This window comes from Nestor notabilis, unplaced genomic scaffold, assembly GCF_000696875.1.
Source record: "Nestor notabilis isolate BGI_N333 unplaced genomic scaffold, ASM69687v1 scaffold8423, whole genome shotgun sequence".
In the NCBI taxonomy this organism is placed as follows: Eukaryota; Metazoa; Chordata; class Aves; order Psittaciformes; family Psittacidae; genus Nestor; species Nestor notabilis.
Genome location: NW_009920584.1, coordinates 49,240 through 56,982, shown reverse-complemented (window position 1 = coordinate 56,982; position 7,743 = coordinate 49,240). Strand labels below are relative to the sequence as shown.

General features: G+C 41.2%; 1 protein-coding gene across 1 annotated transcript in view; it reads left to right on the top strand.

Annotated features, from left to right (window-relative positions):
• Positions 1-7,743, top strand: part of FBXW11 (F-box and WD repeat domain containing 11) — a 36,715-nt gene that overhangs the window by 3,151 nt on the left and 25,821 nt on the right. The window lies entirely within an intron of this gene.

The following is a 7,743-nucleotide window of genomic DNA, read 5'->3' as shown; positions in this document are numbered from 1 at the left end:
CCCCGACCTGCTGCTCACACTCTGGGGGTGCAGCCCTGCACACGATGGGGTTCTGGGCTTAGAGTACACATTAAAGCCGGGTCATGGGGAGCTTAAAAGATAGTTTCACTTGTCTGAAATAAATTTTATTTTATTCTATTTTTAATGGAAATAGTTTTAATGTCCCTACTGATTTCACACCTGGGAGAATACAGGAAAAATGGGAGAAGTTTGTGGTATCTGACTTCCTTTTTCTTCAGGGGAAAAAGTGATAGTTTTGGTGTGCTTTTTAGTAAGTGGTAGCAGAATGTTTAGTCTACAGGGTCTGATCTTACAAGTTGGGCTGTGTAGTTGGGCTCTTTGCTGCTAATCATCATCGTGGGGTATGGCTAATGTTGTATCAGCTATTGCAAGAGGACAGCAACTCAGAAGCCGATCTATACTCGTTGTTTTTCCACAGCTGCCAACAGTGTTTCCTCTAGCATGTCAAAAGACAGTGGAGTATAATGGATGGCATAATTGCAGGAATAATTTAAGTTACCTCTATGCTTTTGATTCTCTTAATTGTCTTTAAGATGTTTATCATAATATTCCTTTCATGGTCCCATCCAACTTGTGCCTTTTCCTTAAACGAATTACTGCTTTGACCCTTGAGCACTGCCGTTTCACCCTTGATTAGGAAAGAAAGTCCCTTCCATATGTGCTTTGTGTGTTAAAGCTGTAAGAGAGCTGTACACTGAGTCAGGCAAGTCAAGCCCTGCCAGGCTGCTTCTGAAATTTGTTTCTAAAACCATAAAAGTTGTGCAGTTGCATGATCTGAGTGACTGTTTCATATCTGATGTTAGTCAGCTTTAGAGAGCTGACACCCCACATTTGGGTTTCATTTTCATACAAAGTGATATTTACACATTGAGCTTTGAAATCCCTGTGGATTTTAATTGTTCTAATTTATTATTGAAATGGAACCAAACCTTCATCTGGTACCTATAATCAACAACTGCTGGTTTTTTTCCCCATTTTCTATAGAACTTCAGAAACTCTTGTAGAAGCGTAAGATTTGGGCATAATTTTTTGCTTTAAAGAGCAGTAAATACTGAATGCATTTTACTAAAGAAAATTGATAGGTTTTAGTACCTATTTCAGAGACTGTTCATACAGCTAAATATTCAGTGTCTCTTAATGTAAAATAGGTACATGCAGCTATTTCAGGCCTTAATGTGTCTTCAACTTAGTCCTGCGTGTCTGGAATAATGATAGCAAGTCTATCTTAAGTATCTGTGCTTTGGACCTGTTCCTACTATGTTAATTAGGGTAAATATTTTACTTGATGTCTCTTTTTAATGTGAGCAGTTTAAATCTGTGTGCTTCTGCAAGCTATAAAAACCTTAAGAATAGACTTGGTGGCAAAGCAAAGCATTTCTGTGTTTGTGCTTGGTATGCAACTTTCAAGGCTCTGTGTATTCATAGGAGATGAGATTGCCATGTTTTAACATCAGAAAACACTTAAGTTTCTGACTTGTTAAAAATGCGGTTTTAACTGTGACCAGCTTTACACAGAATTGTAAAAATTATGCATTTTAATAAAGGGCTTCTGCCTAGTAATTCACAATTGATCCTTAAAACTCAATGGAATACTGGCTTCATAAAGACCAGGCTTTAAGATTTAAAAGTATACAGTTCAGATAGAATCATAGGATCATCATAGAATGGTTTGTGTTGAAGGGACCTTAAAGCTCGTCCAATTCCAACCCCTGCCGCGGGCAGGGACACCTTCCACTAGAGCAGGTTGCTCCAAGCCCCTGTGTCCAACCTGGCCTTGAACACTGCCAGGGCTGGGGCAGCCACAGCTTCTCTGGGCACCCTGTGCCAGCGCCTCAGCACCCTCACAGGGAAGAGCTTCTGCCTCAGAGCTCATCTCAATCTCCCCTCTGGCAGGTTAAAGCCATTGCCCTTGTCCTGTCCCTCCAGGCCCTTGTCCAAAGCCCCTCTCCAGGTTTCCTGCAGCCCCTTTAGGCACTGGAGCTGCTCTAAGGTGTCCCCTTCAGGAGCCTTCTCTTCTCCAGGCTGACCCAGCCTAGCTCTCTCAGCCCGGCTCCAGAGCAGAGCTGCTCCAGCCCTCGCAGCAGCTCCGTGGCCTCCTCTGGACTCCAGTTGATATGCATATGCTGTTGTGGAAATGTGTTTGCTGATTGCAGTTAGCTTTTATTGAGAACCTTGGATTAGTTCAGTTAAATGTTAATGAATGCTTGGTACTAGAATTACAGCATAAGTAATGTTCTGAAAAAGCCTTGTGTTAGTGAAGAGAATAAAAAGAAGCTGAGCACTTGTCACTTGGGTTTTCTGTCTCTCACGTTTGGGTTTGGTCTGTTAGTTCCATAAATCATCCTCCTGTAGATGGGCAGTCAAGTCTAAATCTGCTTGAGAACATCCTTAACGTGTAGAAAACAGATGTCACTTTATGAGGGCAGATTGTCCTTGTACTTTGAGATTATTTGGAGATGACCCTCCTTAGGAACTGTGTTCTGGCCCTGTCTCTAAATGGTTGGTATGAGTTACAGTAAAATGATTTTTTAAAATTGGATTTTGAGAAGGACCCGGGACTTAGCCTGATACTTCTGGGTTCTGCACATGCCATAGAAAGGCACCATACCATTGTGATTCTCAGTCCTGTTTGCATTCTGGAGCATAGTCTTTGTTGCATTGTTCCCTGAACTCGAGGAGAAGCTTTGTTTTGGGATGCTGGGGCCAGCTGTCTGGTGGCACTGTTAGTTTTCTACCTCTCTGTCTGAGTAATGGCATTTATAACTCTTGGTGCCTCAGCAGTGGTTTACCAGCTCCTCACCTCAGCTTCAGATCATCTTGTTGACAGGCAGAAATGGCAAGATTGCTCTTTCCAGGAAAGATGTAGCTTTTGGATGAATTGCTGGTGGTACCTTGGTCATTCAGATTCCATTTCCAGATTTGAAGCATGAGAGGTGGCTTTGGATCCAGACTTTCACAACTGTTTTTCAGAGGATTGTTACTGCTCTATCAAAGGCAGTTGTGTGAAAGACTGAACAATGGCAAAATGTTCTGAGTCATGTATTGTTTTTCTTAATCAATTCTGTGCAACTGCATTTAATCTGAATAACTATCTTTTTGGAAAGTAGTATTTCACAAGGAAAGGCAAACTAAAACCAGTTGAACATATGTTGATGAATACATATGTGGTATCATTCAGACATCACATTCATTTCTAAATAGAAATCCATAAAACCATGTACTTCAGCAACCCAATGTTTGCCTGGTGCCAGAAGGTTTAGGATGGAAAGGCAGCCCTGGTGTGTGCTACCATCTTGATTGGCTGTGATCCAAATACATTTATGGTCTCATAATTGTTATCAAAATCAAATTCTTTTGACTCTAGTTAAGTGATGTGTACGTTCCTACTCACAGAAAGGATTTAAAATACATAGGGGTTTCTAGTAATGGAGTATGCTGTATATGAAACTCCTAAAGTGTTTGTGCTTGATTCAAAAACACTTCCCTCCTATCAAAAACTAAGTGATGCAGTAGTCCTAACCCTGAGAGGCAGATCAAGTTCCACTCCCAAGCTGTCCTCTTCGTTGCCTTCTGAAAGATAACACAGGTATGTTAGCAGAGGGGCAAAAACCCAGATGTACCACCAACCAAAACCCCACAGAACCATGCACTTGAGTTCAAAGGATGCTCTGCACTGTAGCCTTCTTATTAGGCTGGTTGTTGGTAACTTTACAACTTCTCAGAGCATGGAGGGTAATCTTGTAGTTTGTTGCCAGGAGATGGCAGCAACAGATAAACTTTTGAAATACTATTTTGTGCATGAGTATCATTTGAGTAACTTCTGTTTGTTGCTTTCTCCCTTGGGAATTGTTCATTGCACACCTGACATGTTCATGATCACTTCAGAACTCACTCAAAACCCTAAGTGAGGTGTCAGCAATAGATCCGAGTGCCACTGTGGCTGCTTTGCCTTGGAACCTTTCTTTAAGTACATGGTTGCAATAAGGGCAGAGTTAAGTTTGCTTAGTACTCTTTGACTAAAAGCATTTAAGTTTCCCTCCTCTCAGAAGGTAAGCATATATGTGATGATTGTTTTACTAAATGATGCCAATTGGACAAAATTATACTTCTCAACTGTGGAATGAGAAAAGAATCAGGTGGCTGTGTACCTGTTCAGCGTGAACCCTGTTGCCTCATCTTTACTAGAGATAGTGGCATTTTGTCCAAAATGTGCCCAGGGACAGCTGTTCCTTCAGCTGTACAGACAGTTTATATGTTGAGCTTTGCATCATTCATTTACTGATTCTCCTGCAGTCTTTCAGATGCCCCAGTAAAGAGTTTTACTCCTTGAAAGTGCAGACACTGTGAGCTTTGCCTGTTATCAGTGTATCTTGTGCTCCTGGCTTTTTTCGGAACCCAGACATAGCTGGAGTGTGTCTTTCTTCTAACAAAGGGGAGTTAAGGCTATCAGAAAATATTAGTTTGATATGTGCCTCTGTTCTTCAGCCACTCCACTGCTGATTAAAAATGCCTTTCAGATGGAAGGGGCAGGGCAGCATGACTAGGTCTCTGAAAGCTGATACACTTGTCATTCTGCCTCATTTTGCAGAAATACTGTTGGCATCAGAGTGTTTTCCTCCTGTTTTAATAATTTCTAGGTCTGCTGCTTTACCTGTAACCTACTTTGGTGTTTATTCCTAGTTTCTTCTAACTTCTTCCGAAGTTAGTGATTCACTTTTATAATTGATGTGTAGTCTTGAAACATCTGATGCTGGTTGAACTGAATTATCAATTTTGTCATTTTATAGCACTACAGACTCTTTTATTATTAATGATTTGACTAAATGTCCCCACGTGAGGCAAGTATTAATACACCTTTACTCCTGAACTATGTTGGAAGGATTGTGAATGCACTAACTTAGTTCTCTTGAGGGGAAAAGGAGGGTGAGCGAAGTTCAGATGTTGTATAATGGCTACTGAAAGAAAAATGGTGCAGTGAAACAGGAGCCTTAAACACCTCTTGTAAGCACCCTCAGTGTAAGGCTCTACTCAGAGTCTGAATTATAGAACCATAGAATCATAAAATGGTTTGGGTTGGAAAGGACCTGAAGATCACCCAGTTCCAACCCCCTGCCATGGGCAGGGATGCCTTGCACTAGACCATGTTGCCCAAGACTCTGTCCAACCTGGCCTTGAACACTGCCAGGGGTGGAATTATCGTGGTTAATTGTCATATCCTCTGCACTGTTTGCTTTGGGAACTGCAATGCTTGATGTAAAACATTTTTCTTGTCCTCTTCAAAATGTCATGTCCTCTGGGCTGGGAAAATATGTAGAGGACTGTGTTGTGTGATTCCAGTGTTACAGATGTAACAGACTGTATGATGTACTTGCTCTGCATGGGCTGATCTTATGTTGTCAAACACAACTATTTTGTACTGAAATTTAAAATAACAGTTAGATCTGTTCCTGCTAAAACACGGCCTGTGCCCTGTTGACACTTGTAACCTTCACAGAGGAATGCTTACTCAGCAGACCTGTTTTCCTTATTTTTTTTAATCTAGCTGTGTCCTCCACTTTGCACCATGAATTAATTTGTCTCCTTCATACCCAAGGATTCATGACTCTTGAAACTGACCTTGCAGTGATTATATTTTCTGGAAGAACCTTGAGAACTGTTTCTTACATCACAGTAAGACAAATATATCCTAAGTAAACAGTATTTAGAACCTGAAAGTTGTTATTTATTAGAAAGGCTGAGATGCAGCAGGCTGGAAGAACGCTTTTATGATGTCTGGAAATGGTGCAGCTTAAAGCTGCTCTGAGACACGGTATTGCTATAGGAGAGGCTTTGCTGCTTTGGAAGTGGTTAGGTTTGAGACCCACGGATTATTTGGACCTTGTTATGTTTCAGTTACTTGAATCTGTTATGACTGGTATTGAAAGATTTGTTTAAACCTGATTTACATGGTAGAAGCTTCCACCATTCTTTAAACCTTTTCTAGTTCTCCAAATTAGAGAAGAAATGAACAAACGCTCTTTATGTATCGGTTTTTCCTTTCTGTTGCTGTTCATTTTTAGGAAGGCCATGCCAAATTTAGTGTGTAGTAGAGGACTATATGAGCACACTTTGTTAATTCTTAAAATAAGAGTAGTTTCTTTGATTTTTCATGGCTATTTGAAGCCTAAATTAGGCTGTCATGAGATAAAGTGGAAAATTAAAAAGGTCGTCATCTCCTAGTTTGAAAGATGTTTTTCATGCTTGGCCAACTGGCATACGTGATTCATGAAGATGGAGTTATTCTAGATCTCTGATCTAGTGGAGTTTTGGGGAAAGCAAAGTTGCAAGTCCTTTGAAATAAGTGATAGACTTTCCAGTGATTGTTTTTGTGGGACCAGTGACACTGGAGTTGGAATGTGAGCAAGAAAAATTTGATGCTAGTTTAAATTCAGTGCAACTAGATTGTCAGAGTGGTTTCTATGTAGGTCCCTCTACTCAACTACAATCACATTTTTGAATCTAAGACCCTCAGCAAGAGACAAGGTCTAGGCAAAGACCATAGACAAATGCATGCAGCATTGCACCTGGTTTTTGTTTTCATAGATCTGTGGTGCCAGCTTACAGTATTCATCGTCTTTATTGATGTGCTTATTCTTTATAGCAGGCTTCAGCCTAATTATCCAGAGCTTTTGGATAAGTATTAACTGATAGCTATGAAGTAATATATTGCAGCACATTGCCTTACATAGATGGGGATCAATGGGCAGGACCCCAATTCTGGTATATTTGAACTTCTGCTGACGTGTTGAGTGCATTTAGTATGTAAATCTAACCCTACCACAATGGATCACAGGGGTTAATATGCTGTTTCTGGTAGTGAGGATCTTCATGATGAAAGCTAGTGCTTCCCCAGTGCACTAATAACTATTGCTTGTTGACCAACATAGTTTGTGGTGCAGGTGAAATTAGAGCATGAAATTAGAGCTTGGGTAGATAGAATCATGGAATAGAATCCTAGAATGGTTTGGGTTGGAAGGGATCTTGAAGATCATTTGGTTCCAACTTTCCTGCCATGGGTAGGGACACCTAGGTGTTTCTGGGATATCTGAATGCTGCCAAAGGGCTTTTGTTTGGAATAATGTTGTTTTACTTGGGTGTTCTTGTGTGGTACATTGCTGAACTCATTCTTTGACCCAGTAAAGCTAGTGTCCTCAGATAACAGTACACACACTCACCCATCCCTCCATTGCCACAGAAGGCAGTGTGTCCCAAGGATGGGAGAGCAGCTGATGCAGGAGAAATGCAAAGGTATTATCTGTTAATGTGGCTATTGCAAATATGTTGGGAAATCTTTGTGAAGCTAAACCAAATGTACTTTGCACTGAAATTTATGGTGCAGAAGCTTCCCTATGAGGCTGCTGAGGCGCTGGCACAAGGGTGCCCAGAGAAGCTGTGGCTGCCCCATCCCTGGCAGTGTTGAAGGCCAGGTTGGACAAAGGGGCTTGGAGCAACCTGCTTTAGTGGAAGGTGTCCCTGCCCGTGGTAGGGGGTTGGAAGCTTTTGAGGTCCCTTCCAACACAAACCATTCTATGATGATTCTGTGATTCTATCTGAACAAAATTCAGGAGTTGGCTTGGCACCTGCAGATTGTAGAAGGAGCTTAAACAGAAAAGATGTTCTTGCATTTGGTGTGAGATGGTTTTTGCAGGTTTTTTGCTCACACTTCTTCTGACTATGTCTCTG